General features: G+C 45.5%; 1 protein-coding gene across 1 annotated transcript in view; it reads left to right on the top strand.

The window, feature by feature from the left end:
• Positions 1 to 20273: 20273 nt before the first annotated feature.
• Positions 20274 to 23611, top strand: part of LOC115093130 (zinc finger protein 701-like) — a 135775-nt gene continuing 132437 nt past the window's right edge. Inside the window, exon 1 of the mRNA XM_029604883.1 lies at positions 20274 to 20765. The gene's annotated coding sequence lies outside the window, so the exon portion shown is untranslated. The remainder of the gene's footprint in view (positions 20766 to 23611) is intronic.

The following is a 23611-nucleotide window of genomic DNA, read 5'->3' as shown; positions in this document are numbered from 1 at the left end:
TTTCCACACCCCCATATGCATGACTCTGCACTTCTTGGCATTGAATCTCAGCTGCCATATCTTCGACCACTCTTCCAGTTTCCTTAAATCCCATCTCATTCTCTCCACTCCTTCCGGCGTGTCCACTCTGTTGCAGATCTTAGTGTCATCCGCAAAAAGACAAACCTTACCTTCTATCCCATCCGCAATGTCGCTCACAAAAATATTGAACAGGACCGGTCCCAACACCGACCCTTGCGGCACTCCGCTCAACACTGCTCTCTCTTCAGAGTAAGTTCCATTTACCATCACACATTGTCTTCTGTCCATCAACCAGTTTGCAATCCAGGTCACCACCTTGGCACTCACTCCTAAGCTTCTTATTTTATTCACCAGTCTCCTGTGCGGAACCGTATCAAAAGCTTTGCTGAAGTCCAAGTATATGACATTGAGCGCGCTTCCTTGATCCAATTCCTTGGTTACCCAGTCAAAAACTTCTATCAGATTTGTCTGACAGGATCTTCCCCTGGTGAATCCATGCTGCCTCTGGTCCAGCAATTCTTCAGACTGTAGATAGCTCACTATTCCTTCTTTTAACAGTGACTCCATTACTTTTCTCACCACCGAGGTGAGGCTAACTGGTCTGTAATTACCAGCCTCTTCTCTGTTTCCACTCTTGTGAAGCGGGATCACACCGCTCTTCTCCAGTCACTCAGGACTACTCCTGTTTCTAGGGATCTATTGAACAGGTCATACAGCGGACCCGCCAGCACATCTCTGAGCTCCCTCAGTATCCTGGGATGAACCTCATCAGACCCCATGGCTTTGTCCACATTCAGTTTCCTCAGCTCTTCCCATACATTCTCTACTGTAAATGGAGTTACATCTACTCCATTCCCCTCTAGTTTGTTAACTAGCAATGGTCCTTCTCCAGGGTCTTCTTTAGTGAGCAGAGAACTGAAGTATTTGTTTAATATTTCTGCCATTTCTTCGTCTCTCTCCACACATTGATCCTTTTCACCTTTCAATTTCACTATACCACTTTGAACTTTTCTCCTTTCACTGATGTATCTGAAAAATGTTTTGTCACCTCTCTTAATCTCTTTGGCAATCCTTTCTTCCGCTTGACTTTTTGCCGTCTTGATTACTTTGTCTCCCTCAGTGCTACCAGATATTCTTCTTTGTGCTCCTCCTTTTGGGACCCTTTATATTTCTTGAATGCTGTTCTTTTAGCCTTTATTTTGTCAGCCACCTCCTTGGAGAACCAGATAGGTTTCATTTTTCTTTTGCTTTTCTTTACTTTTCTAACATATAGATTAGTTGCCTTGGTAATTGCTCCTTTTAGTTTGGTCCACTGTTGTTCCAAATCTCCCTCGTTCTCCCAGCCTACCAGTTCTTCCTCCAGGTACTTCCCCATTTCATCAAAGTCCGTGTTTTTGAACTGCAAAACTCGGGTTCATGTGTTTCTTTTCCATATCCTTTTTGTGATATTAAACCATACCGTTTGATGATCACTGGTGCTGAGATGGGTGCCCACCTGCACATCAGAGACATTATCTGCATTAGTGAGCACTAAATCGAGTATAGCTCCCTCTCTTGTGGGTTCCATTACCATTTGTTTGAACAAAGCTCCTTGCAGAGCATCCACTATTTCTCTACTATTGTTAGATTCTGCAGATGGGATTCTCCAGTCTACATCCGGCAAATTAAAGTCTCCAACGATCACCACTTCTTCCTTCTTTCCCATCTTTTGGATGTCTTCAACCAGATCTCTGTCCAGCTCTTCCTTTTGGTTTGGAGGCCTGTAAACCACTCCAATAAAAATGGATGTCCCATCTTTTTTTAGGTTGGCCCATAGTGCTTCTTCATTGCCCCATCTTCCTTGCAATTCAGATGCGTGGATATTGTTTCTGATGTAAAGAGCCACGCCTCCCCCTTTCCTATCCGCTCTGTCCTTCCTTAACAAGTTATAGCCCGGTATTGCCGTATCCCAATCGTGAGTTTCCGTGAACCATGTCTCCATGACAGCAACAATGTCCAAGTCCGCCTCCACCATTAGGGCTTGCACATCTGGGATTTTATTGCCCAAACTATGAGCATTTGTGCTCATAGCTTTCCAGCTTTCCACGTTCAGGTTACTGCTGTTCCTGGAATCCTTTTGTGACTTTACTTGTGTTTTGTTATCCACTTTTCCCTTTCCCTTTGCACTTGAGCAAGGGGAAAGATTAGTGCCTTTGGTGACAGATTCATCAAGCACAATTAGCTTTTTCCTTTGGTTACTGATCTGGAATTCCTGTATGCATTTGGGTTTCTTCTCTCTTTTCAGATAACACTTCGATCTTTTTCTCTAGAGCTTCTTCAGTATTTAATACAGAGAAGGCTTTTTGTACTTGTTGCACTTGATACAGTGTGTGTCTCTGCATCAGAGGTTCAATTATACCAGAGCCCTCTGTAATCTTGTTGTTTATTGCCCTGTGTGAATGGGGGGTTAGACTAGTGGGTTGCACAGCTGTTAAGAATGGGTGCCTGTGGGTCACAGATCGTATCCTGCCTGAGCCCACTGTAAATCTCTTTATCCTTGACTTTTGGTTTTTCTGTGATAATGGGGAATTACTTTCCAAATATTGTAAAGAGGATGAGCCTTTCTTCATTGAAGCTAATTGAGCTTTAACTTCAGCCAGCTCCTTTTTCAAGGAAGCGAGCTGTGAACAAATAGGGCAAGCCCTAAGTTTCCAGATGATCTCCTTCAGAATAAAGGCTCCACAATAGTTGCATTGGATAGTCCTCATGTTGGTAATTTGATGGTTAACACCTAAGGAATATCAATTTACTAATTTATCCTGTTGTCAATTGTTATGCTCAGGCTTGTGGACCCTTGGCCAATGAGAGGATGGTATACCTTTCGGAGGGTCCATAGGCTCTCTCGTCAGGTGGCGAGGCAGAACAGGAGGCAGGACCAGCTGACCCTTGGCACTGGAGGCTGAGGCGAACACGGAGACAATGAAGAGACGAGATAAGGCGCTGTGTCTTCACCACTGGTGGTCTGCGGTCCCCATGGGAGAAGCCCATAGGGACCCGACCGCTGGGACTTAGGTGGACCTATGGAGGTCAAAGCAACAGTGCAAAGGCCAACTGGAGCTTCACCCTGGAAGCCTGCGGTCCCCCCAGGAGGAGCCCATAGGGACCCGGGCTGCTGGGACTTAGGTGGGCCCTTGGAGACGGAGTCTTGAAGGAGTCCTACGTCGAGTGCCAGAGGGTCGTCGCTCACCAGTCCGAAGTCATGTACCAGGGAATCACCGCTTGCCAATCCGAAGTCAGGAACCAGAGAATCACCGTAAGCCAATCCGAAGTCAGGAACCAGAGAATCACCGAAGCCAAGCTGAAGTCAGGAACCAGAGAATCACCGTAAGCCAATCCGAAGTCAGGAACCAGAGAATCACCGAAGCCAAGCCGAAGTCAGGAACCAGAGAATCACCATAAGCCAATCCGAAGTCAGGAACCAGGAACACCAAGACGGAACAGGATCCAAAGCTCAAGGACTCACCGAAGCAAGCAGACTGGACAGTGCTGGAGGACGTTGCCAAGCCGAGGAATGAGCAGAGGAAGCCTCCTTAAATACTTCCTCTGCTCTGGATCATTGGAAGCAGGTGAGTCTCATTAAAGGGACCAGGTCCCTTTAAATCCAGCAGGGGGGTGTGGCCTCGTGCCTAAAGATGGTGGCGGCCATCTTGGATTTCCTCCGAGGAGGAAAGCCAGCAGAGTGCCGCGAGGGAGGAGCCAGGACGGCTCCCCAGCGGGCAGCCAGACTGCAGACCATCCCCGGGGTGATGGGCACCAGCCCCGGGGAGCATTTCAGGAGTTGCCGCGGCGGGTCGCCGCCACGATGGAGGTAGGGGGCCGCGCCGTGGATGGCCACAGGCGCGGGACACAACATCAATTATGTATTTAGGTAGACTATATCAGAAAAGCAAACCTAGGGGTGGGTGGGCAGAGGGGTAGGGTGGGAGGGAGTTAAACAGTTAACCCTTGGTCACGGATGTTCTCAGGACTCTGTATCTGCAATGGAGTTTAATAAGACCCTCCTCCAGATTGGCTTAGTAAGTTTAACTAAGTTAAACCTTTACTTAGCTGGACACAAAAATATTTAGTGCTCCCTGGCTCCACACTGTGCACTGGCCATAATGGTTCTCCTGCTTCTCTAAGTTTACCTCCCCCAAGTTCTGAGACAGCCACACCCAATCCAGATAGACAGGTCACTTCTAGAAGTTTGTTTGTCCTTTTTTGTAAATTTTTTAGTCTTTATGCCCCAATATTAATATTTAAACAGATTATTTGTGCCAGCTAACTCCAAATGAGAAATAGATTTTATCAGATTGAAAGCTGGAGTGTTTTGTTTTTTTTTTGTTTTAAATCTTAACTCTATAGCAGAGCAACCAAACAGCAAATTAATTTACTAGAATAATATCTTACTATAAAGAAATGAAAACACAGACAGGAATTATTCACAGAAGCCTTCTACAATACTTATAAGTAATAAGCAAGAATGCTTAGCCACAATGAGAATTCAGCTCCACAAAATAATTCAGCTCCATGAAGAGAAATAAGCTCCACACTGTGCACTGGCCACAGTGTGGAGCTGACATATCCCTGGACCTCACATCGGCCTATCATCTGCAGGCCATTGGACAGACAGAGAGGATGAACCGTACTTTAAAACAGATTCTCCGGGCATATGTGAATTCTAGGCAGAGTGACTGGTCCGATTTACTACCCTGGGCCGAGTTTGCTTTAAACTCCCACCAGTCTGCTTCTACTGGATCATCGCCCTTCCAAATTGTTTACGGATGCCAACCTCTGCCTCCTCTTCCAATACCTCTGTCTGTGTCGTCTCTGGCAGCACAGGCCTCTGCGCAAGAATTACTCCAACTCTGGGAACACACCAAACAACTTCTACAGCAAGCTGGTCAAAAGGCAAAGAAGTTCTATGATGTCCATCATCGGGCAGCTCCTCAGTTGAACCCCGGAGACAAAGTGTGGCTCAGCACCCAATTCATCTGCTTGAAACTGCCCTCAGCTCGCTTCGCTCCCAGATACATCAGGCCTTTCGCAGTTCTTCGCCGCCTGGGGACAGTTACGTACAGCCTTTGATTACTCATTTCACTTAAGATCCACAACGCCTTCCACATCTCGCTCTTAAAGCCGCTCATCCTGTCTGAATTTTCAAAGAAACCACCTGAACCTCAACCTCTAACTGTTGAAGAGGATATAACATATAAGGTTGAGGACATCTTGGACATGAGGAAGTGCGGAAGGCATTGGGAATATCTCATCTCCTGGGAAGGATTTGGTCATGAAGAGAATAGTTGTGAGCCTGCAGCCAACATCCTCGACAAGGAACTGATCAAACAGTTCCATACTTCTCACCCAAGGAAGCCAAAACCCACGGGGGGGGGGGCGCCCTAAGAAGGGGGGTACTGCTAAGAAGGCTGCGGTCGCTAATGCTCACCTCTTTCTTTGCTGAATTGACACCACTGGGGAAATTGGAGGCCTCCGCTAGCTACCGCCGATCTGCCTGGCAACCCGGGACGGCGTGGGCACTGCCGACCGCCATCTTGCCTTCGGGATCACTTAGGTGCGCACGCGCACGCGCCAGTCTTAAGCACGTCATGGCGGGAACCTTGGGGCCATCCCCTCAGGATGATGTCTTCACTCCACGATACTTAAGCAGGTTGGCCCTGCCTATTGTCGACTTGGCAATGTGTTCCCTCTTTGCTGAATCCGCTTTGCTCACCTTGGACTTCCTGCTCCAGCTCCTGCACATTTGACATGAGATGCTCTGGGTTCCTGCTCCTTGGGGGCTCTTCCTCATCTCTGGCTATCCATTCCTCAGAGGGCCTTTTTGCCTTGGACTGCTGCCTATCCCTGTTCCCCGGGGCTTCTGCTGGAACATTCATCACTGTAGGTACTTTGACTCTACGGACCACCACTGTACCATCTCTAGCGTGGAATCCTCTCCGGTATACCCCGCACTGTGAGCCACTACCGTACCATCTCTAGTAGGAAACCTCTTTGGTGTACCTCACGCTGTGGACCTCTACTGTACCATCTCTAGTGGGAAACCCTCACCAGTGTATCCCGTGCTGAGGGCCACAACTGTACCATCTCTAAGTGAGGAACCCCTCGATGTACCCTGCGCTGCAGGCCACTACTGAATCATCGCTACAGAGGAACCTCATTGGTGTACCCTGCTCTGCGGACCATTGCCAGATCTCCACTAATGAGGTATTCCCTCTGGGTATACCCCACCGCAGAGACTCTGTGACTTTCTCCTGCACTCCCCACTTCTCAGGCAGTGCTTCTCTCTCTCCAATAAAGACCCTATTCCACAGCTGTGTCTGTCGTCCGCTGAGACCTTGCCTCCCGACGGTGATGCTCACAGGGTTCCTCCCTGTGGGCGGTACCATCTCTCACCTCGGCCCAGGGCCCACATACCTACAAATTCTAACACTCCAGAGCTCTGCCTGCCTCTGGGGACCTGCGCGTCGAACAGGGAGCATTTCAGAGAATGCTACCCTGGAGGTTCTGGTTAGATAACACAGCAACAGGTTTGAAATTTAATAAATCACGTCAAACAAAGCCATTGCCAGGCAGCAGCCTGCCTTCCCCCAGAAGAGGAGACGGGGATAATGGAAAAGAAGAAATGTTTCTAATGTTGAACAAAAGCACTGTTGATACAGAAGACTATGGTAAATTACAGAATTCATACACAACAGCAATGCACTATCTATCCTCCACAAGAGAGAGATACAAATGCAAGCTGTAACAGTCTTGGAATGTTATTAGACAGAGCAATGATTTGCTGATTGAAAAAAATGTTCCATTGCTTTGTCAGTCTGGTTTCTTTAAAAACAAATCCCAGTTAAGAACATAAGAACATAAGAAAATGCCATACTGGGTCAGACCAAGGGTCCATCAAGCCCAGCATCCTGTTTCCAACAGTGGCCAATCCAGGCCATAAGAACCTGGCAAGTACCCAAAAACTAAGTCTATTCCATGTACCATTGCTAATGGCAGTGGCTATTCTCTAAGGGGCAGATTTTTAAAAAATACGCGAGTGCGTACTTTTGTTCGCACACCAGGCGCGAACAAAAGTACGCTGGATTTTATAAGATACGCACGTAGCCGCGCGTATCTTATAAAATCCGGGGTCGGCGCGCAAGGGGGTGCACATTTGTGCAACCTGCGCGCGACGAGCCCAGCACGAGCTGCATGTTCCCTCCGAGGCCGCTCCGATTTCGGAGCGGCCTCGGAGGGAACTTTTCTTCGCCCTCCCCCCACCTTCCCCTCCCTTCCCCTACCTAACCCACCCTCCCGGCCCTATCTAAACCCCCCCCTTACCTTTGTCGGCAAAGTTACGCCTGCTGAAAGCAGGCGTAACTTTGCGCGCGTCGCCGGCAGCCCTGCTCCGTCCTCCGGTCCCGGGGGCTGGTCCGGAGGCCTCGACCACACCCCCGGGCACGCCCCTGAAATGCCACATCATTTCGGGAACTACCCTGTTTCCCCGAAAATAAGACAGTGTCTTATATTAATTTTTGCTACCAAAGATGCACTAGGCCTTATTTTCAGGGGATGTCTTATTTTTCCATGAAGAAGAATTCACATATATTGTTGAACAAAAAAATGAACATTTATTATATTCTGAATAGTTGTCTGGTTATGCTGGTTTGTGATGACAACTAACTGTGAATCCTGCAGGGTAAAAAAAATCACAGCTGCATGCTCTGGTGTTCTGTGCGACGGGCATGCTCCCAAATAAAAACTTTGCTAGGTCTTATTTTCGGGGGATGTCTTATTTTCGGGGAAACAGGGTATTAGTTTTAAATGTGCCCCATGCTAACTTCATGGAGTGCCCCCTAGTCTTTCTATTATCCGAAAGAGTAAATAACCGATTCACATCTACCCGTTCTAGACCTCTCATAATTTTAAACATCTCTATCATATCCCCCCCTCAGCCGTCTCTTCTCCAAGCTGAAAAGTTCTAACCTCTTTAGTCTTTCCTCATAGGGGAGTTGTTCCATTCCCTTTATCATTTTGGTAGCCCTTCTCTGTACCTTCTCCATCGCAATTATATCTTTTTTGAGATGCGGTGACCAGAATTGTACACAGTATTCAAGGTGTGGTCTCACCATGGAGCGATACAGAGGCATTATGACATTTTCCGTTTTAGTCACCATTCCCTTTCTAATAATTCCCAACATTCTGTTTGTTTTTTTGACTGCCGCAGCACACTGAACTGACAATTTCAATGTGTTATCCGTTATGACACCTAGATCTCTTTCTTGGGTTGTAGCACCTAATATGGAACCCAACATTGTGTAATTATAGCATGGGTTATTTTTCCCTATATGCATCACATAGAAACATAGAAGTGACGGCAGAAGAAGACCAACGGCCCATCCAGTCTGCCCAGCAAGCTACGCAGTTTATCCATTTTTTTCCCCCTTTTTCTCCCTCCCACTCATCACTATTGGCTTCCAGCACTCTCCGGCCCCAATTCCCACCCAATTCCCTTCCACCCCTCCACCAATGCAGAGAGCAGCGCCATCCTAGTGAACATCCAGCTCAATCAGGGGTAGCAACCGCTGCAACCAGCAGGCCACACCCCTGCCCCTTACCCACCCCTGTTTTGTTTGCTTGTTTTTCCACATTAAATGTTTTGTTTGCCCCTTACCCACCCCCTTACCCCACCCCCTTTTTCCACATTAAATGTTTTGTTTGCCCCTTACCCACCCCTGTTTTGTTTGCTTGCTTATCCACATTAAATTTCATCTGCCATTTGGATGCCCAATTTTCCAGTCTCACAAGGTCTTCCTGCAATTTATCACAATCTGCTTGTGATTTAACTACTCTGAACAATTTTGTGTCATCTGCAAATTTGATTATCTCACTCGTCGTATTTCTTTCCAGATCATTTATAAATATATTGAAAAGTAAGGGTCCCAATACAGATCCCTGAGGCACTCCACTGTCCACTCCCTTCCACTGAGAAAATTGTCCATTTAATCCTATTCTCTGTTTCCTGTCTTTTAGCCAGTTTGCAATCCACGAAAGGACATCACCACCTATCCCATGACTTTTTACTTTTCCTAGAAGCCTCTCATGAGGAACTTTGTCAAACGCCTTCTGAAAATCCAAATTTACTACATCTACCAGTTCACCTTTAGCCACATGTTTATTAACTCCTTCAAAAAGGTGAAGCAGATTTGTGAGGCAAGACTTGCCCTGGGTAAAGCCATGCTGACTTTGTTCCATTAAACCATGTCTTTCTATATGTTCTGTGATTTTGATATTTAGAACACTTTCCACTATATTTCCTGGCACTGAAGTCAGGCTAACCGGTCTGTAGTTTCCCGGATCGCCTCTGGAGCCCTTTTTAAATATTGGGGTTACATTTGCTATCCTCCAGTCTTCAGGTACAATGGATGATTTTAATGATAGGTTACAAATTTATGATAGGTTACAAATTTTTCTTCTGTGACTTTACACATGAATCATAGGCATCAGGGCTGGTTACTATGGAAACTCCCACATGACTTGCCCAGCCTCAGGCTCTATCTTTCCAATGCAGCTAATGCTTTTCAATGGGAAACTTAAACAAATGAAATCAGTGTTGTTTCATTCATGGGACTTGCTCATTCATTTTCTGGGGGAAATGAATCAAAAAAATACAACATATTAGTTGCAACTTGGCTATTCATTTTAAATGAATGCACATCCCTAATTTTTGCATTGCTTGATATAAAATAAGAAAACTGAAAGTTTATGTTATACGTCACTGCTGAACTTTTCCAATTTACTGTTCTGATTGGATTTACTGCCTACTTAAACAATACTAGTAAAAGAGTTAATTACTGATTTATTCTGGTGTGATGATTTTATCTGGTCTGTGGTGCCACAAGTGAAAGGCTGTTTGAGAAGGGCACAGAATTGTGGTATCTGAGTGATCAGGACCATGTCTCATCCCCCACTCCGGCTACAAACCTGAAGATCAATCACATTAGTAAACATAATTTTTCATGTGGTACTCCCCATGCCCAAGCATAGAGGTAATTCATAGTCTGGACTGGGGAGCAAGGGCACATGTGTTCTCTGTGTTTGCTTGTTGGCTTTAGGTCTGGTCTTTGGTGTCTTGTTGTCTTGTCTTTGTTTTGCCCTGTACTTTGTTTAGTCTTGTCTCTGTCTGGCTTTTTGGTGCATTCCCTATTCCTTGTTTCATGGGCACTTTCTGTACACTGCAGTTAGCTCTGCCCCAATGAGTTCCCTCCTGTACCCCTGCCTCAAGTGCACCAGCAGTTAAGTCCTGCCTGCCAGCAGAACCTGTGAGCTCAACTCAATGATTAGGCGGTTGGTATGGGCAGAAGACCCAACACCGCCTGTTCCTACTTTAGCCAGGTCCCCTATGTCCAGCTCTTCTCCAGTCCAGGGGGTTACCTTATAACCAACCAGTTTGACCTGACAGGTAAAGTTTAACTTGAAGTTTTGGTAATGGCTATGTGATACTATTTCTCTTGTTTTTCGGTCATATGATATCACTCTTGCAGCTGAAAGAACGGCAGAAGAAAGAACAAATCCCTGGCCTCTATGCCTCCCCAATCCCCCAACACAGCAGCAGCAATTACTAGAGAAGAAAGAAAATATGCAGACATGCCCTGCCTTGCTCACATTCCATTAGCCTGCATTTTATATTTGTTTCAATTTTGTTTTGTGTTAGTTTGTTAATATCGTACATATTTTTGTGTGTAATGTCAGTTCCTATATAGACTATTTAGTGTTTTGACATGTATGTGCAAACTTTTATGAGTGATAAAACATTAAATGGAAGTTTTGTGTTGGTGCAATGAAGGAGGAATGTGACAGAGGGCTTCCCAAACCTGTCCTCAGGACCTCACAGCTAGTTGGGTTTTCAGGCAATCCACAATGAATAGGCTTCAGACAAATTTATATAAACTAAATCTTCAATGCATGAAAATATATCTCATATATATATTCACTGAGGAAATCCTGAAAATCCAGCCATCTGTGAAGTCACTAGGACAGATTTGGAAGCCATGATGTGCACATAGCTTGTATGACAGAGATACAGTATAATAGAATGTAGTAATGCTACCTAGAGCTATGAATTGACAGTATGAGTGCTCTTGCTTGCTAATGTAGCTTTGCAGCACAGCAATGCTATTCTGTGGCTAAGTGCTATGATGTCAGTTTTGAAATATTTTTGTTTCCTAAAATTAGAAGTTAGGATCCTAAATTGGCCTTTTTGAAAATTGATTAGATATGAGTTTCTAAATTTAGCTGCCTAGTTTCACTAGAAAGCTAAATTTACGACCCTAAAAAGTGGGTGGCTACAGGGGTGGATTTAGGGCAGAGAAAAAAAGTTGGGGACTTAGCAGGCAGGTTTTTGGCTCCTATGGTAAATTTTCAGTTGAAAATTTAGACCCCTGAGTGTGACTGAAAAGAGGTATCTGCTTAGGTACCTAACTTAGGTGTCTAAATTTATTGCTCAACTTATTTTAAATATTGGCCTTTGTGTTTGAGAAAATGAGAGGTATATGTGCAAAAACAGCCGCATCTGCAAATTAACCCCATGCTTATTTGTTCCCCAAAATGTAAAAACCAGGGCCCTTGTTGAATTCTGTTTAAATCCAATTTTCCTTTTACCACTGCCATTGAAGCAGAGATAGAATTGTATTAACAGTATCAATGCTTATTTGTTAAGGGTAATAACCAACACACCAGCAAATTACCCCCATGCATTCTTTTCTTCATTTCCATCCTTTAGCCTTTAGGGATCCATAGTGTTTAAAACACATCCCTTTGAATTATTTCACTGTTTCATCTTCACCACCTCCTCTGGAAGGGCATTCCAGGCATCCACCACCCAGTGGGATACTGGCGGCTTCATGCTCAACAACAAGGCAAGTGAGGTTCAAATACTTCCTAAGGAAGTGCCTGCACTGAATACAGAGCCACTAGCCCATCCTGTGGAGTGGCCCAGTCCGCAGCAGGGCTCGCCATGCAGGAGGGCATGTCTATGGTACAGGGAGCACATCTTTCATCCATATTGCTGGGCAAGCTGGAAGAACATGTGGTTACCAGATATCACCTCAGCTCTCAGGCTATCATGGAATTATATCAAGAATGCAGAGGGGATCTGAATCCAGTCACAGAAAGGTCCCATGCTATACCGAGCCTCACCAAACTATTGTGCACCCTGCATTTTATGGCATCTGTCTTCTTCCAAATAACAATTGGGGTCATCGTGGGAATGTCCCAAACCTCTTTTTCTTGCTTTCTGGGCCAGGTCATGACAGCTGCATGTGGCCGCATTAATCAGTACATAAGATTCCCTCATGAAAAGCAGGAATTGCTGGAATTGAGGAGAAGGTTTTATGACTTTGCCAATTTTCCTAATGTTCTGGGAGCTATTGACAGCACTAATGTAGCCCTGATCCCACCCTGTGGCAGGGAGAAGATCTACCGCAACAGAAAGCTCTTGCACTCCATCAACATGGAAATGGTCTGTGATGCTCGAATGCGCATCCTTGACATGGTCACCAGGTATCCATGAGGCACAGATGATTTCTTTATACTTAGACAATCTGGCCTGTTTGAAAATTTTGAAGACAGTCTACGGTGACGGTTGGTTTGTAGGTAAGACTGCTGCTTCTTTCTGTAGTCCCTCTCCAGCTATGTGCTTACAGCAAAAGCCACTGACACAGGGAGCTGTTGGGGATGTGACTGTATCGGTTACATGACAAGTGGCTTGTACAGTTAGCTATAGTGCCAGGGCCTGGTTTTGTTTCTCCATGCTGGAGAGGCCTGCTAATGCTGTGTGCCCAAAAAATGCACTTGCTACAAAATTCTCTGTATGATCAGTCACTACAGATTTTTGACTTGTTTACTTTAAACAAGTAGCTGTTCAAATCTTCCCTTTTGGAGCTGTTCAAATGTCACTTGTCAACCACAACCTTTTTGTGTCCATAGTGCAGGCACTCTCAGGTCAGGTGTGCCCCGTCAGTGCTCTGACAGCCAGGATGTAAGCCACAGTTTGTCTTGAACATCACAAGGGTTAAATAGAAGCTGGGGGTTGTGCCTTTTGGCCTTATCATAGTCACTGCTTCATGTCAGACAAATGTGTATCTCTGGAGGACATACTTCAGAACATCCAGAGCCATGCACAACCATACATAGAAACATAGAAACATAGAAATGATAGCAGAAGAAGACCAACAGGCCCATCCAGTCTGCCCAGCAAGCTCTCACACTTATTTTCCCATACCTTTCTGTTACCCTGACCGCTGAGTTCAGGGTCCTTATTGATAACTTTTTGATTTCAATTTCGTTCAGGGCCCTTATTGGTAACTTTTTTATTCCAATTTCCTTCCACCCCCACCATTGATGCAGAGAGCAGTGTTGGAGCTGCATCAAGTGAAGTATAAGGCTTAATGTTTGAGGATAGTAACCTTCGTATCGATAAATTACCCCAATGTTTGTATACTCATACTGCTCAGATCAATGCCTTGTTAGATGTTGTCTGGATGTAAATCCTCTTTTCCTCATTCCTCTCTTGCTGCTGAAGCAGAGAGCCACGCTGGATATGCATTCAAGGTGAGGTATCAGGCTTGATTGGTTTAGGGTAGTAACCGCCTCAACAAGCAAGCTACTCCCACGTTTATTTGTTTAACCAGACTGTGGAAATCAGTCCATGTTGGTTGTTGTCTGAATGTAAATCCTATTTTTTCATTCCCCCCTACCATTGAAACAGTGAGCTGCTCTGGATATGCATTCAAGGTGAAGTATCAGGCTTAATTGATTAGGGGTAGTAACCATCACAATAAGCAAGCTACTCCCACACTTAATTGTTTACCCAGACTGTGCAATTCAGTTCTTGTTGGTTGTTGTCTGAATATAAATCCTCTTTTCTTCATTCCCCCTGCCATTGAAGCAGTGAACTGCGCTGGATATGCATTCCAAGTGAAGTATCAGGTCGACAGGTGGTCACTGGCCACCACCTACTCCACCTCCGTCAAGGTTCGCACTTGCTCGCTGAATATACAGTGGAGTTCAGAACTCTAGCAACTGAGTTGGGTTGGCAAGAGGACTGCCTGCAGGCACTCTACCTTGTGGGACTGTCTCCTGCCCTTAAAGATGAGCTAGTCACCCACGAGATCCCCGTTTCTCTGGAAGACCTATTCTCCCTGGTCGGTAGAATCGACTACCATCTTTGGCAATTGCATCAGGAGGTAGGAGCTCTTTGATCTCCTGCCCTACAGCCATCCTGTTCAGCAAGCCCCTGGTTGAAGGCCTTACCAGCAGCCCCTCAACCTCCTGAGGAGCCAATGCAGATCAACCGTGGCCGCCTGTCTACAGAGGAACGTCTCCAAGGAAGAAAATCTGGTCTCTGCTTGTATTGCAGTGGTTCTGGACATCCTCTCCAGACTTAGAGAGGATGTCCGGGAAAACTCCAAAGCCTGAGCCCAGCAGGGGTCCTGAGCCTAGGCGCTACAGTTTCTGGCATTCAACTGTTGCTCCCTGTCTCCCTCCTTAGGGAGTCACGTTCATTCGCCACCACTCATCCTCGTGGACACTGGAAATTTCATTTTAGAAGAGATTGCCACACTCCTTCAAATACCAGTCCAACCATTGGAGGTACCACCACGTATCGCCTCAATTCAAGGAGAACCTCTCCCTGATCGTATCACTCACTGTACTTTGGCTATTCACCTCACTGTTGGGACCCCCAGGCTGTTGGGAACCTCCATGATGAGGAGATCCCCCTCCTGATCTTGAAATGATCAACACACCCCATAGTTGGAATAAGCAGAAAGTATGGATTGCTATTATTGTAAGATCTAGTGACAACCAACAGATAGAAGGGAGTTTACATCCAAATATGCAAGTTCCTTAAGTACAATTCGTTGGAATAAGCAGTAAGCATGAATTGCTACTATTGCAAGATCTAGTGGTAACCAGCTATTTAAAAAAAAAAAAACAAACAAAAAAAATTAAAAAAAGAATAACAAAAAAGATATAAAAATTAAAAAGATTTAATATAAGGAAGATATATTCTCACAAAAATAATTGGAATGTAGTCAAAAGTCATGTTTTCCTAGTGTCTGATATTTAGAAATAGCAACATGACATATACTGTATTATGATTTTATCCTTTAGCAAAATCATGATTACATCAAAGAACCCAGAAAGTGGAAGTAGCAACCCAATAGATATAGTACAGCTCTAAGCTTACAGCTGATGCCATCACAACTATGTGATGGCATGAGAAGGACCAAACAGTCTATGTTGCTGAATGCACTCAAAGGGGGACAGCCTAAGGGGCCAAGACAGCACAGTTCAAAGTAGGCCAAGACAGTCATGTTGAAAGAGGGCATTCAAAATTGGACAGACTAAGGGGCCAAGGCAGCACAGTTTATAGAAGGCCCAGACAGTCCATGTTGAAGGCGTACTCTCAAACAGGTACAGCCTAAAGGCCACAGCAGCAAAGTTCAAGTAGCAGGCAGCAGGAACATGATCAGGGAGTGCAGCGAGGAGGCAGGAGCCCCAAGTGATGAGACACTAGCATGAAGGCAGTAGCAGGATGAGATGAGATGAGACATCAGTATCAGGACCAGGGAAAGAGAGAGGATAAGAGACAGCAGCAGGATCATGACTGGAGATTTCATCAAGGAGGCAAGATTATGGGCAGAGCATAGAGGAGGGCTTAACAAGCAAGCACCAGGACAAACACAGGCAGACTGTAGACTATCCCCATCAACAAGTCAGCACAGGAACTCTGTAGTGATGATGGCCCCAGCAGGCGTCTTCCATCTAGCTGGTATAGGAACTCTGTAGTGATGACGGCCCCAGCAGGCATCTTCCATCTAGCTGGCACAAGAACTCTGCAATGAGGATGGGCCCAGCAAGCATCTTCCATCTAGCCGGCACAGGAACTCTGTAGTGAGGATGGGCCTGGCTTATTTCAACAAGTCATCTTTGAGTGAAATCTTTTACTTTTTACCATCTTAACAACTTGGGGGCATCATGGCCCTTTTCCTCGACTGGGCTTTTGGCTGGTTGGGAGTGGCATAACTTTGGAGGACCAACCTCTGGGCCATCCTGAGAGCCAGAGACTGCTGCATGGAGTTCAATTCTGGGAGGATGGAGATGGCACAGGTGGAGGCTCTGACAATCTTTGAATTAGTTGTGTGATGGCATATTTCAAGTTGTTGATGGAAGTTGCTATGGTGGTAAGGCTCTGCGTAAGGGCTGCTGAGTGTGCCTGCACAGCATTGGTGTTCCGGATGTGAGCTCTCCTCAGCTGCACCAGCTCTGCCCATATATGAAGCAGGTGGAGCCCTTGCCTCCTCTCAGTGTGGTTGAGTATTTTGTGGACAGGCTGATCCTGTGCTGCTACTGGTGCTGCTGTTGCTGTAATTGGAGGCTGAGGCACTGTCTTCAGGTCCAATACTGGCATATCCAGGTTGGTGGCCTGACCAAGTTGGGTATCTGTTGCATCTGCCTAGAATGGGCATGCTGGAGGCAGATGGGGCTTGGGCAGCTTGGTCTCATGGCATCAGGCTGGAGAGTGTTAGGTTCTTGTCCAGTTGGAGGGATGAGCCAAAGAGTGGAAGCAGCTGGTGCTCTTCTGGTGGCTGCTGCTGCAGCTGCCCCTCTTCCTCTTCTTCCTCTTCTTCAGTCCATTGTGTCTGAATGTCCAATTGCAAGGTTGCAGTTCGAGCTTGTGCTGCTGCTGGTGCTGCACTGCTGGTCCCTGGGGCTGTGCTGCTGGTTGCAGGGGCTTCACCGCTGGGACAGGCGGTTTCCTGGGTGAGAGCTGTGGAAACAAAGAAGACATAAGTATAAATGCTAAGAAGTCCACATGTAATGTTTGACATAAGATGTATACTTTGTATCAGTCATTCAATGTGAGCATCCTATGCCAAAATATGTGGATATCTATAGCAGACTTTACATTTACAAGTGAGGTAAACTTACTGGCCTTGGCTTGGGTGGGATCCAGGGCCTCTTCCATCCCCTCAAATATGACCTGTCCCAGCTGTTCAATCAGTTGCTGCTCCATGGGGGTCAGGATGATGGGGCAAGAGACTTCTTTTCCCGTCCATTACAGATATTTTTTATGGCTCGCCATCTTGGTCTTGAGCTGGGTCTTTATATTGCAATAGCGGTGGTCCACCTGCTCTTTAGTATTCCTTATTCCAGTGCATCGGGATATGGTCTGGGCAATGGTGCACCAGATATGTCCCTTGACTGCCCTGGGCGTCTTTGATGCACAGTTCCTGAAGAGCAGGCTGTAGTTCTTGAGGACCCCTGTGATCATCAGCTCATTGTCCTCGATGCTGAACTTGTGTGTGTGAAGATGAATCGCCCTCCTGCCTGGCTGCGATTGGGTTGTTACTTTCACTTCCCGAGAGGTGTCACTATCCACTCCTTGCTCCCCTTCCTACCTCCCCCTTGCACATGCTCTGCTAACTGCCCCCATCCTCTCTATCCTGCCATCCTCCTCCTGCAACATTTGCCTGCCTATCAGCTTCCCCCTCCTCCTTCTATCCGTTCCCTCCTCCCTATTTCTACTCCTGTCCCTAATCCTACTCCTCCTCCTATCACTCCTGCCCTCCTCCTTTCTCCTCCTTTCTCCTCTTCTCCCTCCTCCCCCTCTTCTCCTCACACTTCTCATCTCCTCTCCTCCCATGCCTCTCACATTCCATCCTCTCCAGATCTTCACTCCTCACCACTCCTCACCACCACCAATATTTCTCACTACCACCACCACCACCACCACCACACAAAGACAAACAGACAAACTTGACAAACAAAAACTTCTACAGACAGTTAAAGACAAGAGACAAAGGGAAAGGGAAACAGATGAGAACAATAAAAAGGAAAACTCATTCAGGTAATCAATAGAAAATGCTCCTAAACTCCTACTAACAAACTCACCTCCTCTTCTCTCACTCCAATGCCGGACACACCCTCAAAAAGGCAGCTGCAGGAAGCTGGTATATCTACCTTATAAATGGGCTCTGACCGACGGCCCGCAAATGCGCAGTAGAGAGCAGCTCTACCGCGCATGCGCGGGCGAGCACATTGGTCAGAGCCGAGTGTGCCCGAAAAAAAAATGGTGCTGGGGCCGCAGGAGCGGCGGCGGCGAGAAGCAGGAGTGGGAGGAGCAGTAGCGGCGGCAGCGACGAAAAAAAAATGGTGCTGGGGCCGCAGGAGCGGCGGTGGTGAGAAGCAGGAGCGGCGGCGGCGAGAAGCAGGAGTGGGAGGAGCAGTAGCAGCGGCAGCGATGACGAGCAGTAGCGGCGCCGCGCGCGGGAGGGACACCCCCCCTGGAGATCTGCCGGTTGTGGATGATCCGAAAGGGGAGGGGATTGAGAGAGGGGGAGTGACTGAGGAGAGGGAGGAGAGAGGGAGGGGAGGAGAGAGTGAGGGGAAGGGGAGGGAGGAAGGAGAGGAGAGGTGAGGGGGAGGAAGGAGGGAGGAAGGGGAGGGGAGGGAGAATAGAGGGGGAGGGGGGAAGGGGAGAGGGAGGGAGACTAGAGGGAGGAGGGAGAGGGAGGGTGGGAGAGGGAGGGAGGGAGACTAGAGGGAGGAGGGAGAATGAGGGGGAGGGAGTGGGAAGGAAATGGACCGAAATTTTTTTTTTTTAAATGTAGCCCGTTGTTATGGGTTTAACGGCTAGTATATATATAAACAAAGAAAATAACACGTGATGCGTCAAATGATGGGTGATGCAATAAAATATTGCATGTTGAGCAACATACCTACATGATGCAGTATTTCAGAAATTTTCCTAATCACATCCCTTTTGTAAAATCACAGATGCTAATGTGCCATATTTCTGTTTTATTTATAGCATTGTGATGATTCTAGGCTCAAGTGCCTTATTGTAATGCCTTGGCAGAAAAAGAATGAAGGACCAATGCTGTCATTACAATTGCAGGAAATGCTTTATACTGTGAAGCTTCTTGAACATTTAAACTTTCACAGCTCATAAAACTGGTTGAGCTGACCCCTGAAACACATTTAACATTCTCTTGTTATTTCAGAGGTTGGCCTACCATTAATGAATGCCCTTCTTGACTATTATATCTGCTTACTTCACAGTAAGAACATGAGTTTGGTGTCAAACAGCCTTCCCCATGGGATATTTTATGGCCATAAAATTTTAAAAAAATGGTGATGTTAAACTGTATATGTTGCGGGGAAGAGGGTAGCAGTGTGTAATAAGAGTGGCATATGGAATCTGACCTTCTTTGCTGTCAACCTGATATCAATGAACCAATTAGAGCCTTTGTTCTGGAAAGCTAAAGAGTTTCCAAGTGACTCAGTTTCAGGAAGGAGACTTTTGATACCCTCTCCTGTAAGGCTGACTTCAGGTAGAAGCAGCTGGACAACAAATACCACAATGCATTGGGATGCAAGTGCAAGAAGGGGACTGTCCAAAACTTTCCTTCCAGAAACTGGGTCATCTGATAGTGCTTGAAGCCAAATCTGCCTCAGTAAGCACAAACTAAAATAAAGATAGCAAACACTGAAGAACTGAACACAAACCTCATGCGCAATTGTCCTGATAGTGCAGATTAATCTGTTTGTACTTTCAGTGGATCAGAGTAAATTTAGAGCCTCTCATAGAACAAGTAGACCAATAAAACTATTTTCTTCTGGGTTTGAGCTTCTTCATTTTCTGCTTCATGAACTCTTCCAGCTCCAACTCAGTGTATTGCTCTTGAAACATTAAACTGTTTTGGCAAGCTCTTCACAGATAGGAATGTTAAAACATTTCCATTGCATGCTGGTACAGCAAAGCCATAAGCCTTTGCATCTGTAGATTACTTGTCTAAATCCCAGCCATCTAAGAGGAGTTCTCGGAATCTATAAAGTTATAAACCTGATGACACTGCATATCTCATTCTTGGAAAGAACATAATTGTTTTTGCCAGTGAAAAAAGTCCCAAACCAGTAGTGTGACTGAAACTGTGAACGCAGGAGGGAGTGCCTTCATTTTCTCTCTTTTCTTTTTTTAGAAAGAGTGTCAATTAATGATCCTTTGGATCCATTACCAGTAAAGGTTAACTCCTTGAGCTAGGAAAGGCAGCCTCTGGTAAGTTAAGGGAGGCACCATTTAGAACAGCCCCTCCCTTTCAGGGTGCTGGGATGACCATCCCCCATATGATATAAAAGAAGCTCTCTCTGAGACAGTGGGGCAATGCAACTTGAGTCTGGAGTTAGAGGAAGCAAAAGAGTTTTAGCTTTGGTTGGATTTTTAGGCTTACCTTTGGGGCTCAGGCACTCTAGCTTGTGGTCCCTGGGAAGCTGCCTTTCCAGTCCACTGCTTGGTTGGTTGGGTTTGCCTTCTGGGTTATCTTTTGGGATTTTTCCAATTTTAGTTGTAGGAAACCTTGTGAGACCCTGGGTTTTTTGTTTTTTTTTTGTCCTGGAGAGAGATTATAGGGAGGTCTCTCCCTGTGGGGGCTAGGATAGGGAAGATCTGCCCCTCTCTACCCTCAATGGTGATCCATTGCAAGTGGACTCTGGAGTTTGGATTCAGTTTTGGAGAAAAGAGATTTTTGTATAGAAGAGATGGGAGGAAAATGTTGCTGTCACCCTCCTGCCCTAAAGGAGGAACATTGAGAGAGCTCTGTTGTTCCTGGTTGGCTCCTTTTTCCAGTGAGGGATCCTGAGTGAGAGAGACATTCTGAAGATCTGTGAGTAAACCATTCTGATATTTTCTGAGGACCCCCATCAGGGGTCTGCACCCTGGGGAAGAGATATTTAAGGACCCTGTGCAGAGACTATCATTCTTCTCACCATTTTGAGGGGGGGGTTCTGCCTAAACAAGGATACCCCATGCCACCTGGGAGCCTCACTTTTTCCACACTCTGGAGTGTGAGTGTTTCCCTTGCCCTGGTAAAAGAGCCCTTATACAGATAGAGGAAAGACTAAGAGCTATAAATGCCATCTATGGCACTAAGAACTGATACAAACAGTGCCCTGGACCTATCTTAAGAATACTTTCAGTAAAATGTATTTTGAACACTCCACCAGAGTCTCCTGAGTTGTTGATTGGCATTCACATCACACACGTGAAAAGGAACCCTCTACCTCTTCCAAGTAACAGAGACAGTTTAACCCCTGCTACTCGGGGCCCTGGAGGAGAAATTCTCTCCTGCCAGTAAAAGAACCCGGCCCTAGGCTCACAGAAACCTGTGTGAGAGAGTTTAGAGTTTTGATAATGGCCCTAAAATCTCTATTTGCTCCTGCACTAATGCAACCAGAAGTAGGGGTTAATGTCATGTTTGTGATGAATGCATGATTGGCTGAAGTAGAAAATACTCATGAGTATAATATAGGGAGAAACATGTTATGGGCCTTATTCAATATTATGAGTTCTTTTAGAAGCCAGAAATCTGGGAAAAGTTATTATCAATAAGACGGTTATGATTCCTATACTGTCCTTTCAAATGAGCTTTGATCCTATTCCAGAAGGCCCACCTGTAGGGTATCAGCAGAGTCGAACTTTGTGTTAATTCAGTCCTTGGCCTCTTTAGTGATACTATTTATTATATTAATCAGTGACAGTGCTGATATTGATTTTAGTGATAACCAGACCATAAAACAGTAATGTGGGTTCTTGGAGGTAAACATGACATTCTCAATGAGGTATAGCTAAAGACTGAAGAAGTGTTATATTTTTTACTTTTTTAGATTATTCAGAAGATAGCTACACAAAATCCCCACATTAACAAAATCTCTCTTGCTCTGATTTTCATGTCAGCACTGAGAAGATATTAGTGTATCAAGCTTGTGAGATCTCTTCCCTCTGTGCCGACTCCATCATCATGAAGTCAAGTATATTGGATCATTCTGCATGATGCAGGCATTACACTGATACATGTAAAAAACAAACATAGGATGAGCAACTGAAATGAGGATTCAGGGAAGGAGATTTTTAAACACAGGTGGTATAGCAACAATATGATGGGCACATCTTTTATCATGAAAAAGTGTAAAATTGTAAACTACAAAAATGCATTCAAATGAAAAACAGAAGCAACATGGTACATACGACCCTATTCAATATTTTTTTTCCATGGTACACAATGGTGCAAAGTCATTTTTTAATAAAACCCAAACATACACATAGCATATTCAGATAAAATAATCTTCACGAGTGATTAGAAAAATTCAGATTTACAAACTCGGAGGAAGTTCACCTCGTGCTGCGCATCTGCCAATGAGACGTGTTCTGGTGCTTAGGAGGTGCACGGTGGGCAACCTCTCCCCCTTTCCAGTGCTGAGATTTTCAGGGGTTGCCTTTTGCCAGTTCCCACAGTAGAAACCCCAGTATGGAATCTGTCCTCTCTGCCTGTGAAGTAGTTACTGAAATCACTGTTGGCTGCAGATTTCTGGAATGATACCATGTCTAATTGCACACAAGGCACTCCGAAGGATGTAGGACCCACCTTTCTAGGGCAGAAAGAAAAATGTTGTGTCCTGCCTCTAAGAAATGAGCAGGCTGACCTTTTCAGAGCCTGCTGAAAGAGAAAGCTAGATGTATTCCTCCAGAGTCACAATGCTGAAAGAGTGATAAAGGCTCATATTGTGCGCTCAGATAAAGGGGAAGCTAACCAGAAAATGCCAGCTGATAATAGTCAGACCAGACTGTGCCATTGTCCCATGCTCAAACGTTCAGCAATAGTTCAGACCACCACCACTGCTGATACACAGCTGACTGCATCCATAGGGCCTCATTTTCTACCTCCTTTCTTTTAGTTAAAGCTTACACAAGATGAAGAAAAGTACAGCTGCCAATTCCAATACTCTGCATAGTCTTATGCAGCATTTGATGGGTATTTTTTGCACCATTTGTTTATAAAATTTAAGGAGTTATTACTCTGAACATATTGCCTCCAGGTATCTGTACATCTGTGTTACAAAAATAATTCACTCACCTGAGCACCAATGGGTCCTTAGTCAGTGAACCAACCATAAAAGCATATTTTGGAACTTTACAATTTGTGAAAATAACAGTACTCATAGCAAAGGTCTACAGTCATTCTGTACCAGGACAAACACGCACAGGTAGAAATTCTTGTTTAGTTATCTTCCAGACTGGTGATAAAAGATCCCATAATGCAGTCATGGCAGAATGGGGGTGGGGAAATAAAGACGATTCTAAAAAAAAAAAAAAAAAAAATACAAAGAAACTGAAAATGGGACAAAATGAAAAATCAATCAAGATCAACGTCAAGAGATGAAGACATACCTCTTCATTCAGTTCTGGGCAACCTGAACTTAGCAGATTCTCTCTTCTCTCTGTTATTTCATTGCACCCAGGGTGGTTGTTTCAACAAAGATCAAAGATAACTCAGCTGTCCTAATTAAGTGGTTTACTGAAGAATCAGCCTCTGCAAAGTTCCCAACACACATAACCTTCTCATTGCCAGAAGATGTAGTCACTCTCCTCTGTGCACATATGTGTAGTCCCTGTTCCGCCAGCTAGTAGAACTTAGGGATCCAGTTGGGATCGGTGGGGTGAGTAAGCACTCCA

This window comes from Rhinatrema bivittatum, chromosome 1, assembly GCF_901001135.1.
Source record: "Rhinatrema bivittatum chromosome 1, aRhiBiv1.1, whole genome shotgun sequence".
Lineage (NCBI taxonomy): Eukaryota > Metazoa > Chordata > Amphibia > Gymnophiona > Rhinatrematidae > Rhinatrema > Rhinatrema bivittatum.
The sequence above is the reverse complement of the archived record's forward strand: the minus strand, read 5'-3'. Positions and strand labels throughout refer to the sequence as shown.